At 40.4% G+C, this 21,648-nt stretch overlaps 1 protein-coding gene across 6 annotated transcripts in view; it reads right to left on the bottom strand.

The window, feature by feature from the left end:
- BBX (BBX high mobility group box domain containing) overlaps nt 1-21,359 on the bottom strand; it is a 285,252-nt gene extending 263,893 nt beyond the window's left edge. For 3 of the 6 annotated variants that reach the window (XM_040484412.1, XM_040484408.1, XM_040484413.1), the window contains exons 1-2: nt 21,218-21,359; nt 17,965-18,036 (exon numbers count right to left, since the gene is read on the bottom strand). The gene's annotated coding sequence lies outside the window, so the exon portion shown is untranslated. Of the gene's footprint in view, nt 1-17,964; nt 18,037-20,131; nt 20,150-20,685; nt 20,822-21,217 lie in introns of those variants that run through there. The other 3 variants (XM_040484409.1, XM_040484414.1, XM_040484410.1) reach the window with 3 other exon arrangements.
- Nucleotides 21,360-21,648: the final 289 nt, after the last annotated feature.

Genomic DNA, 21,648 nt, shown 5'->3' with positions numbered 1-21,648 from the left:
TACCCTACGACCCAGCAGTTGCACTACTAGGCATTTATCCACGGGATACAGGGGTGCTGTTTCGAAGGGACACATGCACCCCCATGTTTATTAGCAAAAACTGTCAACAATAGCCAAAGTGTGGAAAGAGCCCAAAGGTCCACTGATGGATGAATGGATAAAGAAGATGTGGTATATGTATACAATGGAGTATTACTCAGCAATCAAAAAAGAATGACATCTTGCCATTTGCAACAACGTGGATGGAACTGGAGGGTATTATGCTAAGTGAAATTAGTCAGAGAAAGACAAATATCATATGACTTCACTCATATAAGGACTTTAAGAGACAAAACAGATGAACATAAGGGAAACAAAAAGACATAAAAACAGGGAGGGGGACAAAACAGAAGAGACTCATACATATGGAGAACAAACTGAGGGTTACTGGAGGGGTTGTGGGAGGGGGTATAGACTAAGTGGGTAAGGGGCATTAAGGAATCTACTCCTGAAATCATTGTTCCACTATATGCTAACTAATTTGGATGTAAATTTTAAAAAATAAAAAATAAAATTAAAAAAAACAAACAAACACATCTGTGTATGAGGCAAACCCAGAATCGCTGACTTTGCTTCAATGAGGGCAGGATTCATTTACAGGCCTCTGATCTTGATGGTGACCCATGCTTGAAGGCTCAGAGTCTCCCATATCCAGCACACAGATAGTATAAAACAGAGCAATTCAATAAAAATTAATCACTTACCAGCTATGTCCTAGATGCCATGGACACAGGCAGGAGTAAAATCCAGATTTTAATGCTTACAAAGGTCATAGTTTTTGCTATCACATCTGAGGCCATCGAAGCCATTCCTCAGAGTTGTTCTTATGAACACTGTGTCCTCCTCAGGGGCTGTGCCCCTTCTGCCTACCTATATGTAGTCCATCTCCATATTCTTCCCTGCTGAAGGGACCTCCTGGATCTTAACCTTTTCATGCCAGTGGAACTATAGCCTCTGCCGGATCCCTCATGCTGAGCTGCATGCTTGTCCACACCCGTACTTGGTCAACTAGTATTTATTTAATCCCTACTATGTAGCAAGCACTTTTATAGGTATGGGAGATAATGCTATGCGCAGAAATGGTCTCTATTTTTGCCAGATCCCTCATGCTTGAGCTAGACTGTCACCCCTACCAACCAGCCTAATTCTGCCTATTCGTTCAACAGTATTTACTGAGCTCTACCATGTTCTAGGGGCTGAGGAAACAGACGTGAGCGAATCAAGAAGACCATGATCTCACAGTAACCTAAATTTGAGGTGATACTGCCAAATTTAACCAACAGTCTCCAAAGTGGGGTTCCTGGACTCCAAGATGAGCAAGAAAAAGTCCACTAGAGTAGATAATACTAGCATTTTTCTTTATGTTCATGTTTTTTTTTTATTTCTAAGCTATCTATATTTTTAAAACACAATATATGAATAACCCAGTAAATATAATTTATAAATAAATGTACACACAGCAAGGATACATGCTCAAATTCTTTTGCAGAGGGAAATAGCATTTTTAAAAGCCCATGGGCCACTAGTGGGCTTGACTGATGATGACACATTTGGAGTGAACTGTCTGGCTAAGGTGGGATTAGCCTGGGTTGTCCACTAGATTAATCTTCTCTCTGATAGACCCAAATAAGCATTTTGCAAGGATGTCTAAACATTAAGCTATACAACCAAAGTTCAAGTCCATCCCAACTTCTCCTCCCTAATCAACTCCTACTGCCTATACTCTCCCATCCCTGTGTGCCATACATAGTACAGCATCCTTACTAGCCATTCACATTTGGGACATGTGCATCATTACTATGCTAGAAACATCCTGAGACCAAAGCCATTATCCTTTTATCCTGCAAACCCCAGAATTCCTATGTATTGGGGGTAACTCAATAAATACCTGTTGCAAAAAATAATGACAATTCAAATATGGAACCCAGAATTACCAAACATATGACAGAGAACAATTCTTTGATTGCTTTTCTTCATAAACTGATTAGTACTGTACTCCTTTATGCACCCCCATGTGTACTTTACAAATCATTAATTACTTACATAGGGACCTGGGAATAGTAAAACTTGCTCAATCTGTAAAATCAGTAGCCACTGCTAATTGAAGATCAATTAGAAACACACATGAAGCATTCTGAGATTATAGTTTCTCAATAAAAATATATAGTTTTGAAAAACTGATTAAGTCAGAACTTCAAGGAAAACATCTTTAATGAAGTTCCAATTATCCAAATTCTTAAGACCTACATATTAGACTTTAAGGTCATCTAGCTGTATTTGAAATATGTCAGGAATGACATATACAGTTACATTAAAAAAAATTAAAGTAAAGGACATTCACTTCCTAACAACTGACTCATGATCATAATTCCTTATGCAGTAAACTCATCACTGTATGTGAGATCGGGTCCTCACACATATAACTCTGTCCTCACCTGTGATCCCATTCCTTAAACCCTTTCAAGCTATAAGAAATTTTGCATGGATTTGCCTTATTCATGTAGAGACTATATGTGAAAAATTATTAAAATAAAACAAAACTCTGGACTGACAACAAACCTGAGCATGTTCTCTGGGACTACAGCTGACCCTTAAACATAAGTTTGAATTGCATGGGTCCACTTATGCACAGATTTTTTACAGTACAGTACTGTAAATGTATTTTTTATTTTCTTAACTTTTTTTTCTCTACTTTATTCTAAGAATACAGTATATAATACATATACAAAATGTGCTAATTGTTGGTTATCAGTGAGGCTTCTGGTCAACAGTAACCTATTAGGTTAAGTTTTGGGACAGTCACAAGTTATACTCAGATTTTTGTCTGCACAGGCATCAGCGCCACTAACCCCCGTGTTATTCAAGGGCCAGCTAAAATATGGCACCAAATGAGACGAGAACGCATATCCATACACAAAACTTACAAAGAAACTCATTATTACCACGAGGACTGATAAATAATGAGATCTAAATAGTTGTACTTCCGTGATGCCAAACAGAAAGAGAACAGAAGAAAGGACTCACAAGTTACTATTCTGTGTATCTCTGTTCCTCTTTGCTGCTTTAATGTAAACATTAGGGTCATTATCAATGTTGTGAGCCTACGAAGAAATATTTTCCCAGATGAGCTTCTTCTTTATGAATGTCTTTTGTTTGGTATTAAAGCACCCAAGGCTGGCAACTGGAACACTGAGCAGAATATTTCAGAAACAGTTTTAATCTAAACTGGGCTGATATTGTGAAATGACCAGTCAAAAGAGTGCCACAAATAAAAATAGGTGAAAATGCATATAATTCTGAGGTGAAATAAACACAAAAATGATGATTAAGAAGTGATACTGAAAGTCTGATAAGTCAAAGGGGACTCCAAAGACCAGATCTAGATCACCAAGCATAAAGCAGATCAAAAAAAGCCAAACTTATGGGTACCCTCCAGGCCATGGCTTACTAAACCACTAGAGAAACTGCAGTTACAAACACAGGTTGAAAACACACTAGGGGCACATAGGTGGCTCAGTTGGTTGAGCTTTGACTCTTGATTTCAGCTTAGGTCATGATCTCACAGTTTGTGGGATTGAGTCCTGTGTCAGGCTCCGAGCTGACAGTGCGGAACCTGCTTAAGATTCTCTCTCCCTCTCTTGCTGCCCCTCTACTATGCTCATCTCTCTTTCAAAATAAATAAACTTAAAAAAAAAAAAAAAAGAAAACATACTGGAAAATCTGGGCATCACTTTTAATCTATAATCTCTCATGAATAGAAAAGCACTTTTTTCTCTCTCTAGAAAAATCTCATTTTGTGTTTAATATGTGGGCTACAGATCTTATTAATACACTCCTAACTAGTAAAATAAGTCTCAGGTATTGCAGTTTATACTATTTTTATTGGCATGTGTTTGGACTCCTAGTTCGGATGTCTAGTTCAAACTTACTCCAGGTAAGGTGCTTTTAACATAATTTGGAATCCTCAACCATTTCCTTTCACTTCAAAAGTGTTGTCATCACAGATTGTGACATTAATAGCAATAAATAAAAAAAGGAAAAATAACTTGGGACGCCTGAGTGGCTCAGCTGGTTGAGCGTCTGACTTCAGCTCAGGTCATGATGTTACAGTTCGTGAGTTCGAGCCCCGCATCGGGCTCTGGTGCTGACAGCTCAGAGCCTGGAGTCTGTTTCGGATTCCGTGTCCCCCTTTCTCTCTGCCCACCCCTGCTTGTGCTCTGTCTCTCTCTGTCTTTCAAAAATGAATAAACATTAAGAAAAAAACATTTTTTAAGGAAAAATAATTTAAAAGGAAGTCCAAAATACTTGAGACTGAAACTTAACTTTCTAATATAAATTGAAAGCCTTAACAAAAAACAAAGTAGTTGGCCTTTTAAAAACAGACCAAAAGACAAAATGATGCACTAATATTTAAATAAAAGCCAAATGAAGGTTAGAGGCCTAATTTTTTTAAATCCACTCTAGTGCTTGGACCAAATTAGTTTTACAACCTCAATGACAATTAGGACAAACACTGTAACAGGCAAGAAACTCCCCCCATATTTCAATGCTCAGCTCCTATGTTGCAATTAGCTAGTTTTTCAGGGTATTTGATCCCATACTATTTTATGCAGTATCTGTTAAAACAATTAACACAGAATAACTTGTATGATAGATATTTACATCTACTGGAATTTTCCAGCCATTAGACTTCATGTGCTTTAAGGACAGGGCTATTCCATATTCATCTTTATATTCTCAAAGTCGAAGTCAGCATCAACACACCACAGGCACTCGATCCATAAACAGCTAATTAAACCGATAGTTATTTTGCTACCTGAATCTCACCAATACTTGATCAAATTTCTTAATGTGCAAACTGTTTTTTTGAACATGACCTAAGAAAACAAGTAGAAAGAAGGGTGTCAAGTGCCAGAAAACCCACCTACTTGAAAGAGAACAGTATAGAAGTAGTTTATGTGGGGGAGGGGAATGAAACACAAGAAATGGAAGTCCACCACCTTTGAAAAAGTATCATGTGGCTAAAACAATTCAAGGGCACATCCTTAGTAAGATTATCATTGACAAAAATTACCCTGCCAAAATAGGTAAGTATCCTCTTTACATGTTTCACAGATCAGGCAAAAAGACAAGTCAGTAAAAAAACAACAAGAATGACAAATTTTTTATCTTCTATATCTGTATATCTCTGATTTTGCTGAATTTGCAAAGATAGAATTTACTAATTTTAGATGAATAGGGCTCGGCGTACAAAAAAAAAGTAACAAGTTACTTTGTATTTTCTAAATGATTTGCTTCTTGTATATAAATGTGTAATTTATCAGATCTCTTCTTAATCACAGGAGAAATAAGTTTCTTCGGTAAAAATAAATCAAAGCACCCATAAGCCACTTCAAAAAGGACAACTTTTGGGGCACCTGGGTGGCTCAAGTCAGTTAAGCGCTGGTCATGGCTCAGGTCATGGTATCGCGGCTCGTGAGTTCAAGCCCCGAGTCAGGCTCTATAAGGACATCTCAGAGACTGGAGCCTGTTTTGAATTCTGTGTCTCCGCCACTCTGCCCTCCCCCACTCACGCTCTGTCTCTCCCAAAAATAAACATTAAAAAAAAATTAAAAACAGGATAACTTTTGACTAACTCTATATCTAATTCATGTTTGATCATCAGATACTCTGAAATGATAAAGTCCATGAATGTGCTTAATTTTTCTACTCATATTGAACTTATTTTCAAAACAAATGACATAAACTATTTTGTAACACCATCCGTGTTATATTGGTAAATGTACAGTAAAACCTTGGATTGAGAGTAACTTGTTTTGCGAGTATTTGAGACAAGCAAACATTTCTAATAAATTTTAACTAGATAAATGAACAATGTCTTGCAATATGAGTAGTATGTGATGCTGTACGTCACATGATCACAACTGAGCCAATGGTTCCTTTCTCTCTCTCTCCCCCCCCCCACTTTCTCTCTGGGATTGTGGGCGATCATCTCTCATGCTTGGATGCTCGGTCTCAGGCTGTGGTGTTTGGCAGAAATAAGTGATTTTTCAGAACGTTGAAAGGTGCCCACAACTGGCACTCATGTATTTTTTGTCACTTCAAAGCATCTATGGACAGTCCTTTGCTTTTCCATACAAGAGTAAGCTTAGGAATGCTCTGCTTCATTTTAGGTCAGGCTGCCTGCAGAGAGACCCTTTCCTCTGCTGCCTTATTGTCAATTACATTAAATACAGTATATGATAAGAGTTTATTAATACTGTACTGTAGTCAACATCCATGCAGGTGTATTCACTGGTCCCCATAAGAAAAAGATCCATTGAGCCAATAGATAGTAATGATTCCATTAGTGACAGTGAAAGTCATCCTGTCCAATAACCTTCCTCTCAGGGCACTTGGGTGGCTTAGCAGGTTAAGCAACCAACTTTGGTCCAGGTCATGATCTCGTGGTTTTTGAGTTTGAGCCTCAAGTCGGGCTCTTGTGCTGACAGCTCAGAGTCGGGAGCCTGCTTTGGATTCTACGTCTCCCTCTGCCCCTCTTCGCTCTCTCTCTCAAAGAATAAACAAACATTAAAAAAAAAAAAAAAAAACAAAAACCCTCCTCTCTCATCTCCCTCACACCAGCCATGAAGGTTTTCAAAGGTAAGTGTAGGGGCGCCTGGGTGGTGCAGTCGGTTAAGCGTCTGACTTCAGCCAGGTCACGATCTCGCGGTCCGTGAGTTCGAGCCCTGCGTCGGGCTCTGGGCTGATGGCTCAGAGCCTGGAGCCTGTTTCCGATTCTGTGTCTCCCTCGCTCTCTGCCCCTCCCCCGTTCATGCTCTGTCTCTCTCTGTCCCAAAAATAAATAAACGTTGAAAAAAAAATTTTTTTTTAAAAAGGTTAAGTGTAGGTTAATTTATTTTTCTTTATATTTTCTTTATTATTTTGTATTGTATTACAGTATTGTAATCATTTTTATATAAATATTTTTGGGTTGTAGAAAGAATCATCTGAGTTTCCATTATTTCTGAGGGGGAAGTTCACTTTGATATACAAGTGCTTTGGATTACAAGTATATTTCCAGAATGAATTATGTTTGCAAACCAAGTTTTACTGTATTAAAAAGTTCCAGAGTCTCACACCAGTCAGAATGGCTAGTATCAAAAACACATGAAATAACAAGTGTCGGCGTGGACGTGGACAGATGTGAACCCTCATGCACTGTTGACTCGACAGGAATGCAAACTGGTGCAGCCACTCTGCAAAACAGTATGGGGGTTCCTCAAAAAATTGAAAATAGAACTACCATATGATCCAATAATTCCACTATTGGGTATTTACCTAAAGAAAACACTAATTCAAAAAGATAGACGCACCCCTATGTTTACTGCAGCATTATTTACACTAGCCAAGATATGAAAGCAACCCAAGTGTCCATCAATAGATGAATGGATAAAGACGTCACACACATCACCACTACCACCGCTACAGAATATTACTCGGCCATGCAAAAGAATGAGATCTTGCCATTTGAAACAATATGTATGTACCTACAAGGTATTGTGCTAAGTGAAATATATCAAAGAGAAATACCGTATGATTTTACTTATATGTGGAATCTAAAAAACCAAACCAAACCAAACCAATGAACCAACCAAAACCAGACTCTTAAATACAGAGAATAACCTGGTGGTTGCCAGATGAAGGGGAATGGGAAAATGGGCAAAACAGGTAAAGGCAATTAACAGGTATAAACTTCCAGTTATAAAATATATAAGCCACCAAGATGAAAAGTACAGCATAGGAAACATAGTCAATAATACTGTAATAACATCGTATAGTGACATATGATGACTATACTTATCATGAGCACTAAGTAATGCATAGAACTGTCAAGTCAATAACAAAAAAAGTATGTAAGGTACCTATATCTATACAGATAAATGTATATATTTGCTTAAAATAAAATAAATAAGTACCAGAATAAAAACATCATAGAACATTCAGCTTGGAAAACTCACCTTTTCATGAAAGAATAAATGATTTCTACTGATGTACCAGAGGAATTAATAAACAGTAAAATCAGTAACTTGTTATTAGACACTTCTATAATAGATAGATCAACCAGAAAGAAAGTTCACTAAATGTCAATTTATAAACACAGTTTGGGGCTGGTTTAGTCTTTGACTGTGATCTCACTGAGGAGAACTGACAGTAGGCCCCAGTTCAGAAACTTTCTCATCTATCTCCCTTCAGAATAATAAAGTAGTGGGGATAAATGGGGTGGCTCAGTTGGTGAAGTGTCCCACTCTTGATTTCTGCCCAGGTCATAACCTCACAGTTCATGAGTTCCAGCCCCAAGGCAGGCTCCTGGCTGACAAATAAAACTTTAAAAAACGTAAAAAGTAGTGTTCCAACCCGATGACTTCAAAATGAAGATTTTACTTTTGGGGAAAAAGAAAAATTGGGAGGAATTCTTGGCAAAAATTGCCCCAAACCTTTCAGTTCTAACCTCTTGGAATGTGGCCCTAAAGGAGGCAAATACAAAAAAGCCCAGGAGACTACAGCCCTCCTAATCCTGACAGTGTCTTGCTACCTGTGTGACCTCAGACAAGTTACTTAACCTGACACTTAGTTTCTTTGCCACTAAAATAGGATTACCTCTCATCAGAAAACTGTTGTGAAAAACAAAGTAGTAAAAATAAAACTTGTGCTTCATAAGAACACCCTCAGGCCAGATTATCTTTCTCAATTCCTCCCAAAGTAAAATAGTATGTGGGAAACTCTGCTAAAAATCTGCTTTTAACTTTCCCTTAAATATAAATGAAGCTATATAGTCATCCTACCACCCTAAAACACAAAAATGATTGGATAAGGAGTTTACTTCAATTTATTTCATAATAATAACAGGTGACTTTGACTCACATAATCCCTTCCTAATTGACATTTCTATGTAGGGAACTGTGTAAGTCTCAAATTCATATGTTAACAACTTTATTACATGAGTAGTGATGATTACTAAAGTAACTCAAAACTACAAAAAAAATCTTTAAAATCAAATGGTAAAAAGAAAAAAAATTCAATTCCATACTCTCATTCTCAAATATTTGTAGGTAGTATCACAGATTGCACATGAGTGAATACAATAAAAGGCTGAAAGAAAAAGAAAAGACAGAAAAATAGACATCATGGAGGACAGAAAGGAGAGAAGAGTCCATGGCCACCTATCTCAAAAGCTAAGCAGGATTGGTCCTAGTTAGTACTTGGATGAGAGAAAAGAGAAGGAGGGAGAAGAAAGAAGGAAAAAAAAGGCAGGAACAAGAAGGGAGAGGGGATCAGAAAGAAAAAATATGTAACTTCAGTAACTCAAAAGATAATCAAAATTTGACAGCTGGATGTAGAGAATTAATTTCTTATTTTGTTCCATGCTCTACCACATTCCCTTTGCAGTCAATGAGAACTCAACACTTGGGTGAGTTTTAGGAGGTGCACCAGAAGCTGAAAAACAACTCAGCATTTTTTTAAGATTAAAAGAATCAGCATTGCTAATAAGACTCCCTCTGAATTACTCAACCTGTGGTTTTCCTACCCCAAAGGATATAGTTGTATCAAAAAATAATTAAAGAAGAAAAACCTTCTTTGGCCATTAACCATTTCAGTCCATAATAAATGAAGACTGACTGAAGTTTTATCATGATCCAGCTATTAACTTTATTCCCAGAGTGTCCTGTGTACTCTTCCTCACATCACACTTTACGTTTTTCTATAGTAGTTTTATAGGAAATTAAAAATAGGTGCCTGGCTGGCTCTATCAGTAGACCATCTGACTTGATCTTGGGGCTGTGAGTTCAAGCCCCACATTGGGCACAGAGATTACTTAAAAAAAAAAAAAAGTACAAAGGAAAAATCTTACTTAGCATTTCACGGTTAATTATTGAAAATAAAGGTATCTAGAACCAATATGAAACAATATAATTCAAAGGCCTTCTCACCTTAGACTAAATTTGCATAAAACACTTTGTTTTTTACTTTTCTGATAGAAGAAATGTGCAAGTGGCAATATAATAAAGGAAATATAACCTTTCATGAAACCTCTCATAACAGTAAACCATAATGAAAGTAGCCTAAATTTTGTTCACCATTATATGAGAAACATCCAACAAAGTAAAAGTTTCAAGTACAGATTTCAGTGTGTGTGTTTAATAAACTAACAACTACAACAAATACAAAAGAGGAATCACAATGTCAAAATGGACAGGTGAAGTTCAACTAACAGGTGGGGTGGAGTGGGGTGGGTGTGTGTGTGTGTTTAATCTTTCCTTACCTAGGAGCCCTTCGCTTTACTCAACTTAGGAGGTACAAACGTCAACTACCATTTTGCTTAGCTGACTTTATAACCTCTGATGCCTTCCACCCTCATGACTGAAGCCACAAGGTTTCAAAAGACAGTTTGACTAAGTTAATATATAATGTTTGGATGTCTTGTTAGGCTATCTTACATGATTCACCAGCTTACAATGAACTCAACATGTTCAGATGACCAGTGATCAAAATCAGCAAAAGGATATTCACGGAGTTAAATGGGTAGAAATACCAGACAATTTCACTCTGTGAACTAAGAAAGTTAATACAATAGGATCACAGTCCCTTATCTGAAACCCTTAGGTCCAGGTATGCTTCAGATTTTTGTGAGTCTTAAAGGTCAGATGGAGAGGACAGCATATATTACGTAACATTCCTAGCTAGATCTACGATAGCACCTCATAGCCAAATACATTACTATTTCTACAGCAGAATATGCGAACATCCTTTCTAAGTAGGCTTTACAACTACTTCAAACAAGGCCATGACGGTTTGGGTCAGGTTCTACCACCAAATGAGTTTTGAAGCCAAACTTTTGGAGGAAAAAAAAAAATTAGTTTTTCAGAGATTTTTTTAGATAAAGGACTGTGAATGTATATCTAATATCATTACACATCAAAGTATAAAGACATTTGCAAAATATATAGTTTATTAATGTATTAGAGATTTAAAAAAAGTAAGCTAAATTAAAATATAGCAAAGTAAAAAGATGTTCGTGGCAAATGTAACCTTAAAAATTAGGAAATACAAAGTTATTTAACTTTAATTTATTCAAATAAATTAAATGAATGTCTATGTTAGAGGCAATGAGTACTTGAGTATGATAGGAAAGTCTGAGAACCCTGATACTCATAGTCTTTTGTACTTCCTTTGCATTTAACCACATGTTGCATTTTTCCTAGCTTTTGGTTTTCACATTGTTTGAGATTTCAGGGATTTTGTGTATTTCCCATTCATCTTCTCCTTAGCTTGCCCCTCTTTTTTATTTAAGTGCCTATTCTGTGCAATGTAATTTGTTACGCACTCCGGATGTAATGCTTCTCAATCTTCATGCCTTGACACAAGGGTAAGTTTTAATTGGTTGTGAGGAATGCTCAAGTAATTAGTTATGAACAAAGTACCACAGTTTATAAAGAAATTGACATGTTTGCATATGGGTGTATTCAAAGTTTTCATTATAATGTATCACTCTCACTTATATTCTGATATATTTTCTTGATAAGGAATGAAGTGACTTTCTCACACTGAGAACTACCACATAATTTATCTAAGTCTATAACCAGGGACATTAGAACACCCTTTGTTAAACATCAGTCACATGTGTCTTAGCAGAAGAAAATTTGAGAACTGATGCTCTAAGACATTCCAAGATGGGCGAAAGTCACCAGAGAGAATGCCCAGTGCTGTTGACTAACCACTTTGAAATATGAAAAGAGCTATCCTCCTGTCCTGTGCTGTCTTTTTAAAGAGGCAGGGAAATCATTCCCCAAATTAGAAGGGGCACCATACTTAACTATGGCATGCCTCAGTTATTCGTCACTTTTACCCTTTTATCTTTTATCCTTGTTATTCTTACTATTTCCTTCTTCAGTAATAAAGTGCTTATCTAACACCTCACATCCAGTTAAAAATGCACCAGTGTTTCTTGACACCAGGGTTGAGAATTACAGTTGGCCCTTGAACACTAAGTCAGTCCACTTATACATGGATATTTACAGTACAGTACTATAAATGTATTTTCTCTTCCTTATGCTTTTCCTAATAACATTTTCTTTTCTCTAGCTTACTTTATTGTAATATAGCATATAATACATATAAGATACAAGTTATGTGTTAATCGACTGTTTATGTGATCATGTTATCAGTAAGGCTTCTGGTCAACAATAGGTTATTAGTAGTTAAGTTCTTGGGGAACCAAAAGTTCTGTGCAGATTTTTGACTGCACAGGAGTGGGGTGTGATTAGCACCCCAATGTTCAATGGTCAATTGTACTTTATAGAAAACAAAAATTAAAAGGCACAGGCTTGGTCAGTTGGTAGAGCATGCAACTCTTGATCTTGAGGCCGTGAGTTCGAGCCCCATGATGGGAATAGAGTTTACTTTAAAAAGAAAGGAAGGAAGGAAGGAAGGAAGGAAGGAAGGAAGGAAGGAAGGAAGGAAGGAAGAAAGAAAGAAAGAAAGAAAGAAAGAAAGAAAGAAAGAAAGAAAGAAAAGGATGTTAAAAAAAACTAAAAGGCACAGCTTCAAGAAACTTCAAACTTAGTGGAAGTTGGGATGAGGTGAGATACAACTATAAAAATATACATATTGAGTGCTGTCTGTGAATAAGGGTCATAGCAGACATTACTGTCTACAGTAATTCTCATTCTGTTACATAGTAAATATTAATACGCCCTTTTGCACATAATAATGGAAGCTTATTTTGTAGTGACATGCTTAACTTCCCTCAGTCAGTACGCAAGAGGGGCAACAGTAGTGGAATTCAGGGATCTTTGGCTTCAAAGCCTCTGTTCCTTGTACTACACCTGCTACTCTAGGAATATCAACAGAGGGTGACAAGGGCTCTCTCAATATTGCAAACGTGCTGACTGAAATACAGTCACAGACTGAAGCTGGAAGAGAACTCATCAAAGAACGTTAACCCCACATTCAGTGCATGACTCCTTCCTATTCACTCTTTAGCCACCTGTCCCCTACACCAGAGTTCTCAAAGTGTGTTAGAGTGCCTTATACTTGCTTCAGAATCACTGAAGCACTAGTTAAAATGCAGATTCCTGGGCCCCACCTCTCACACTTATCTAGATATGGGACCTCCATTTTTTTTTAAGATCTTATTTTTAAGTAGTCTTTACACCCGGGGCACCTGGGTGGCTCAGTCCGTTAAAGCATCCGGCTTCGGCTAAGGTCATGATCCCACAGTTCGTGGGTATGAGCCCTGCAATGGGTTCTGTGCTGACAGCTCAGAGCCTGGAGCCTGCTTCGGATTCTGTGTCTCCCTCTCTCTCTGCCCCTCCCCTGCTCACACTCTGTGGTTTTCTCTTGCACGCACGCTCTCTAAGGTGAATAAATGTTAAAAATAATGATAATAATAATAAGTAATCTTTACACCCAGTGTGGGGCACGAGCCTACAACGCCAAGATAGAGTTGCACACTCACCAACTGAGCCAGCCAGGCACTCCTGGGGACCTCCATTTTTAACAAGTCCTCCAGGTGTGTGTTTTTCAAAATGTAAATCTTAAGATTAATTTAGTGAATAACATCATGATTTTTTTTAAATAAAATAGTTTGGAACACATCAGATTTATAAAGATTAGATAGGAATAAAAAATATCAGAGTGCACTGCCCTTAATACTGTTCAAGGAAACTTTTGTTACAGTTTTTATACATGGATTAGGATATAAAAGGTATTTCTTACCATACATCTCAGTGAAAAACATTTAATACAACTGCTTTAAACAATTTTACCCTCATTCTTATTTCTCCTTTGAAATAAGTTATCGATGTTTTTTTTTAGTTATTCCCTTTACCAGAAACCCAACATTCTGTGTCCATTTTATGATCTCAGTTACTCCATTCTAGGAACTTCTGTTTTATTCCCTAATCTTCACCTAAGGGCCATGTTTAACTATTGGTTTAATTATTTAATCAATATTTTACAGTGTCATTTTATTTTTCTAAGACTTGAGAAAATCCAACTCATTCTTTTTACTTTGTATTCTATACAACCTTCTCAGAACCTGAAGTTATTTCATTATCTAGATCCTTGAAGTGACTCCCATACTTTAACTTATTAAGTTTATATTTTGGTAGGTGTGTCAATGCTTCATGGTCTATAATCAATCCTTTACGTCTTTCACTCCCTTTGTCTTTCATCTTTGTATTTATAACTTATAGGTAGAATTTGTTATTGGTTTGCCTTCTTTTGTATTTCCATTGTGTAACTGATACTTATTCCAGTTCTCTCATCTCATCTTTTCCTTTGAAAGAAAAAAAAGTGTAAACAATCCCCATTAATACATGAGGATTTTCTGCATATATACTTACAGTTTTAACATGATGTCCTGGCATTTCAAGAAACTGTAATTGCTTTCTAAAGGATAATATGAACACATATGAATGTTGAGTGAAGCTGTACTCAAAAAGTGCTTTCCTCAGGTGTAACTTAATATATAGAAATCCCTACAATTCGATACAGTATGTGATGACTGCCCCTGAGGTAGTACAAACCCAATGACTGAATTACGGTCACAGAATCTTCTAGCCGGAAGATTCATTCAATCTTTAGCTTCAATCCTTAGTACCTTCAGAGCAGTGCTTCTCAAAGTACAGCCTGAGGACCACCTGTATCCAGTATACCTGGGGCACGTGATAAAAACCAAACAATAAAATTACAATGTTTTTATAATTTGGGTTTGTTTTCATTTCTCAGTGAGAGGAAGAAAGTTGATGAAAAATATAAAAAAGCTATCACTCGGACCTATTTTAAAAGATGCCCTCTGGTAAAATGTTAAAAAATGAGGTGGACTTCACGCTGCAAATTCAAGAAAAGTGTCTCTTTCTTAAGCACTGCTTAAGATTAAGTCTTGGGGCGCCTGGGTGGCTCAGTAGGTAGAGCATCCAACTTCAGCTCAGGTCATGATCTCGTGGTTTGTGAGTTGGGAGCCCAACACGTTGGGCTCTGTGTTGACAGCTCAGAGCCTGGAGCCTGCTCTGGATTCTGTGTCTCCCTCTCCCTGCCCCTCCCCTGCTCACACTCTGCCCCTCTCTCTCTCCCTCTCTCTCTCTCAAAAATAAATAAGCATTTAAAAAAAAAGAGAGAGATTAAATCTCAAAATACAGGTGTGCCATACTGGTCATGATGCAATATGCCAAAATTAATTGCCTAAATTTAGTAACTTAAAACATTTAAATATCACAATTTTAAACATTTCTGCACTTTTTAAGACATTAATAATATCAAGGATTTCCTTTAGTACAAGTATGTCGATAACGAGGCTATTTTCAAAGAGTTTTTTTAGTAGGGTTAAACTATGAAGTCTTTATTACTTCCATTAAAGATTTCTAATATAAAAGTAGTTGATACTCATGTTAAGATCCAGTTAAAAGTATGGTCCTTGTTTTACCCATGCTCTATAAAATCTAGGAAAATGTAAACTTTTAGCATGTTGGCTGATGATTAATTAGAAATTATGTTTGTAATTTTACTGAAAAGTATGACTTTATACTTTAGTTGCTGAGTTAGATTTTCATGAATTGTGCCACATTGTTTTGAGACTATTCCTTCTTTTTAAATTACATACAAAAAGCCTTATCAATTACATAGTTACAGCATAAGCAAACCATAATTACCTGTTCATATTAGCTTTCACTCAAAGCTGTGTTTTAATTCCAATGTCTAAACAAATCTCTGTTTCAATGGATTAAGCATAAAGATCAGATCTGTAGGTCAAAGGTATACACTTTCCAAGTAGTATAGCACAGCTATATGTGTAAGGCAAAACCATCTCACAAACTGCTAAACCCAGAACTTTATTTTTTAATTTAGACGCAAAGATCAGATGAATTAAAAAAAAAAGGAAGGTGTCAAAATTGCAAGTTTTTGTTAATATCGAAGTCTCTAGTGGACTTAACCTACCAGGGTACCTTTAAAGGATGTAGCACTAAGAAACAACATATATGAACCCCTTTTTCAATAGCTAGCATTAAATGTGAAATGCAAATTAAGACTTCAGTTTCAAAACTTAATATAGATATGCGGAATAATAAAATGAGAAGTTTGAAAACTCTTGGCAATAAAATAGCAAAACCTCTATCTAAGTTCTTATTTTGATAATTAAGCTTCAAATCAAATAAATATGTTTTAGATGCAAATATCTGGTAATTCATTGTCAGGGTGACTTCTTTGAGATCACTATTACAAGTTTTACACTACAAAAACTACTCTGACTTCAAAGACCAAGCCAGTTCTTGAAAATATTGTTTTAATGAAGCAGTTGTTTGATATCTCAAAGAAGTTCAAGAGCTCATCAGATCGCTTTTATTCTGGAAATTACGGATTCCCATTTTAAATTTTGAATTGGTCAAACATATTTCCATGGGGAAAAAAACTGACATTAAAAGTTTGCTCCAGTGAACAAAATAATGTGCCTCACATGTATAAATGTGGTGTTCTTTAGTAAATCAGGAATGCATTTTGAATACTCTTGCCATATGTTCAAAAATGAAAAACTTCTCTTGCAAACAAGCTTAAAAAAAAAAAAATCAAAGACACTGAAATCCACATATTTTGGTGTGCACTAAATTCATCTTACAGAACCATCTCATTCTGATTGTTCCAATCAGACTGTTATGTATGTGACACATTAAGAGGTTCTCTTAACTATCTGAAATAATGTGATATTTACATTCCATGAAAGATGTTGGACACCAAGCTTCTAATCACCTAAGGTTCTCAGCAATGTCAAAGTACATTTTGCTACTATACGGAAACTACCAGAGAGGCATGGTCCTCAATTCCTCTTAATATTAAAATCACATTTTAGCAACAAATATAATAGTAATATAATATCCCAAAGAGATAAGGCCCCTTTCCTTTTTCTTTTATGGAAAACTGAGTTCAAGTCTATTTTCATTCACAAAATACAAACTCCATCTTCACTACAGTAACATGATTAAGTATTACAACTGATTTACACATTTAGTACAACCAGTTTTCTGAATTTATCAGCAATTTGGAATACCTGAGGTGTTCTTTACAATTGAGGGGCAAATTGCAAACAATTGGGGCTCACCGTGCTACCTTCGCATGTTCTGTAAACCCTCACCTACACTGTTACTTCTCACAAACTAATTTTTCAGGCACTTGCTGCCCCACACATTATTTCAGCAATTTTTCCATTTGGGGGCATACGTCTGAAAAAGGCGCTTAAGGGACTTCTGAGTCGTTTATTGCATATACAGGCTGCTAAAATATACCCAATTTCTCTAAGTATATAAATTTTGCAGAAAATTATGATTAATTTGGAAATGTTTATTTGCCTTTTGTATCAGGCCTTTTATATCTAAATACTAGATTTACTATACTGCCTAGTCCACCCTTCCCCACCACAAAAATAACTGTCACAAACAGCACAAGTTACCCAAGACAGAGCACCTAAGAAAGAGTAAGCAAATGTCAGTCACTATAATTAGAGAGGCATTCTGCACAATGCTTCTTTGGGTTTTTAATAATTCTCTCCACTCATAGGCTGCATTCTTTCTACAATATTATCTAGTATTAAATTTCCTAGGCCTTCAACTCTGTAAAATTTCATTATCAACTAAATGACTATTTGAAAATAAGTTTTCAAATGACACTTGCAGATAAATGTGAAATAAACATTTCAACTATCTTAATAATAACAGCAACTGAATTCTAAATACTAAGTATCATAAGTTGATTTCTGCTGTGGGAAAGTCAGGGAGACAAGCTTTCTGGGGTGTTGCAACCCCAATAAGCCACCTTCTTATGTGAACAGTAAGGACCCTCAGGTCGTTGCTAATAGCCATCCAGCTTCCCTGTAGAAAGAGTTTGCTTACTTACCCGGGAAGGCAAATGGAAAGTACACAGGGAGGAAGATGAACTGCAGCAAAGCCTTTGTCATATGATAGTGACCTATAAAGTATCAAATAAAGGTACATCATCAGTATGGTAGAGCTTTACAATAGAGTCCCAACTCCTGCAACACCTCTGAAGGAAGGTCCTCAAAACCCAGGAGTTCAGCTCCCCACCAACCCCTCCCCCCCCCGTCTACCTCCCACCCCCACGCGCGAACTGTGGAGCAATACAAGCAAAGAAGCTCCCTGTATTCAAAGAGCTGAGGGTAGCCCAGCTGGCATTCCAGGGTGTCTCCAGCACCCTCACTCCCTACTCCCCGTATGCACAAAGCTGAAAGTTGATCCTGTCTGCAAACCCAAAACCCACACCGCGATCATTCATCAACTTGCACAAGTGATCGCCGCCCCCAGGACAAATACACCAGTAACCAAATCATAGCAATCGATAGGCAGCCCGAGCCTCCACGGTGCCCAGGAGCCGGCTGGAGGTAGCACGGCGACGGCAACGGGTCCAGGTAGCGCAGCCCTCAGCCCTGCAGACCTGGGGCGGCCACAGCCGTCGCCCAAACGCCCGGCCTCAGTCACAATCCCGAGATTGGAGATCGGAACCGAGCCTGGAAACACATTCGCCAGAGCCCGGGCGGCAAGTGCAGGGCCACCAGGTCTTGGAGGTCGGGGTGGGGGTAGCTAGGAAACCGAGAGGGAGGAAGGGAGCGAGGGATCCCACCCCGCCTTTGTTGCTGGTCACCATCAAGTTTGCATCTTAGTACAAAATGTCGATCTTAAAGGCTGACAAGACAGAGGCAGAGGCACAGGGAGAAAGAGAAAGGGAATAGAGTCCATCTTGCTTTGGGGAAGAGGGGGGAGAGAAAAAATGAAGTACAAATCCCACACTCCGGGCGTAAAAGTCTGCTAAACACCTTTCCATAACGGAGGAGCAACGAGTGGGGTGTCCCCGTCCCCGTGCCCGCTCGAACTGGCGGCGGTCTGGGCAGAAAACGCCTCCCTCTCCTCCTCTTCCTCCTCCTTCCCCTCCTCCTCCTCCTCCCTCTCCTCCTCCTCCTCCTCCCGCGGGCCCCGGCGAAGATCCCGCCGCCACCGCCGCTGCCTCCGCTGCCCCCCGGGGAGGCACCGCCGCCCGGCCAGGCGCTGCCATTCCGAGCCTGGACCGCGCGGCGCGCGTGGGGCCCGACGCGGGGTGGCCGCGCGGGGACGTCCGCGCTGGGGACCCCCCGCGCCCCCTCGCCGCGGGCTAGCTACAAAAGTCGCGCGAGCAGAGGTGGCGGCGGCGCGCAGGAGAGGGGGCGCGCGTGGGGCCCCCACGCCGCGAGTGGGCAACCCCAGGGGATGGCGAAGAAAGCCCCTCCCCGCGTGGGGAAAGTACCCCAGTCGCCGGCAGCCCGGCGTCGGCGGCCTGGAGACGAGAACTGGACGTGTCATTAGCAGGACAGGCAATGGTTTCAAAGCCCCAGGCCAATGACCATTAGCAGTGGCAGAGCTCGCTCCGTCCCCATCCCCCACAACCTCCACCCACCTTCCCCTTCGTACCGCCCCCACCTCCACCCCACCTCGCGAAAACTTTTCAACAAGATCCACCTGGACTAATTTGTCCTCAGACAGTTAAAATATTGACTAGACCCTACACACCGGGAGGGAAGGGGAATGCACGCTTTATTTTCCTTTCTACAGAAAGGAAAGCAAAAAATAGCTTCTCTCTCCGTCTCTCCCCCCCCCCCTCTGTCGTACATGTTGTGTCTTAGCTTTTTGCATCGTTTCGTTTTACCTTCCTCATTTAGCAGAAATGATCGCGGATATTTCACAAATAAACGTGTTCCAGATTCTTGGATTTAGGGTCCTTGTAAATTACTGGACTCGGGTTTGGTCACAGTTACGTTAAGTTTCATACAATACCAAGAAATTTAAAAAAAATAATAAATTTCTGAGGGTAAGCGAACGAGACGAGGTGGAGGAGGAAAAGAAACCTCGAGTCTGATTTCTGTAATTTACTAGCGACCCGGATCGCAGCAAATAACAGTGTAACACGAGTGTGGCTTAAGACGACTGGGGAGCTCTTTCTAGAGGCATCGACCCCATCCCCGGATAAAGGATCTGCAAGTTTTCTGTCATCGCGACCATGCAATGCCATAACTTACCTTCAGAAATAAGACTTTAAACAGCGAAGGCCTTCCTCCTCCCCTCCACCACCACCCCCAGCCTCGCTCTCTCCACCTTAAACTTATTGACACAACATAATCCCACATTCAAGCAAAATCCTGACACAGCCTCCCTCCTCCTCTTCCCCCCTCCTCTCTTCCCTCCCGGTCTCTCCTCTCTCCTCTCTCTCTCTCTCTCTCTCTCGCTCTCGTCCCCCCCCCCTCCCGCTTTCCCTCCCTCTTCTCTCTCCCCTTCTCCCTCGCCCTCTTCCCCCTCTCCCCCTATTCTTCCTCCTGGCTACTCTGGCACTAAAACAGCACTTTCTCTACTCGCCGCGCATTTGGTTAGGGGTGGGGGGTGAGAGGGCACCGATCTGCGGGGCCGGAACACCCAAATCCCAACTCTCCAGATGAACGAGCAACTGGGCTGCTGTTCCCGGTCACCGACGCACACGAAACGTTCAATAAATCCACCGAGGGCTGGCTCCTCGTACCTTCCTCCCCTGCCCCAGCTCCCCAGGCCCCACCTCCCCGGCAGGCTGGGATCCACGTACTTTCGCCGAGATGAAGTTTGGGGCTCCCCGGGCGGCCACGAGCCGCCCGCCGGCGTGAGGGCTGGCTCTGTTGTTGTTTTCCTCGGGCTGCTTCTGCCCGCGCCCCGGCTCCCGTGCCCCTCTCGGGCGGCGCTGCCTGTGTGTCGAGAGGTGCTGGTTGCAAACGCAGCCTGGCACCGGCTGGCCTACTACTCCCCAGCCCGGCCCCCAGCCTCCCGCCCGCAGGGCACTGCCTCCGCGCCCCCCGCCCCCTGCCGGCGCGGCCGCCTCGACCCTCGCCCCCGACCTCTCCCGACCCAAAGTTTTGGCGGAGGGGGAAAGTGCCCGGGGAGCGGAGCGGCCAGCGGCGGCTCCGGTCGCGCGGGGTTCCCTCCGTCTTCCTCAAGTCCACCCTACCGGCTGCCGCCGCCGCCGCCGCCGCTGCTCCTGCCGCGGAGTCCTTGGGGCTGCAGCCCGGCGGCTCGCAAGTGAGTAGGAAAACAGAAAGTGCGGGGAGAGCGCCCGGGAAGGGCTGGGGATGGGGGGCGCTTACCTCGCGGGCTCGCCGGGCGTGAGGGCGTGTGTGTGGCTCGCCCTCAGCGGCCAGTCAGGGTTCCTCTATGGGAAAGTGGAGAGGAGCTCGCGGAGCCGCTCTGCCTCCGCTTCACTGTACACTGCTCCACATACAGTACATGCAACCCGGAGAGACTGAAAACACTCATTTTATATAAGGCAGCCTGCCATTGGCCCGCGGCCTGACAGACAGGCCGCGCGGCCAAACAGAAGGCCCGTTACACCCAAACACACGCACACATACACACATTTTACAGAGACACACAAAGATCATCACATTTTCTATTTTCTAATGTTCGGGACCTGTAGACAGTAGGAGAGGACAGGTACAGAGGCCCAGCAGAGTAGGGTAAGGAGGAAAAACCTTGTCTGCACCAAGTTGCTAGGCTTGAAACTGGTGTCCTTTTGACT

The sequence above is a fragment of the Herpailurus yagouaroundi genome, unplaced genomic scaffold (genome assembly GCF_014898765.1).
Source record: "Herpailurus yagouaroundi ecotype Mexico unplaced genomic scaffold, PumYag 162, whole genome shotgun sequence".
NCBI lineage: Eukaryota > Metazoa > Chordata > Mammalia > Carnivora > Felidae > Herpailurus > Herpailurus yagouaroundi.
The sequence above is the reverse complement of the archived record's forward strand: the minus strand, read 5'-3'. Positions and strand labels throughout refer to the sequence as shown.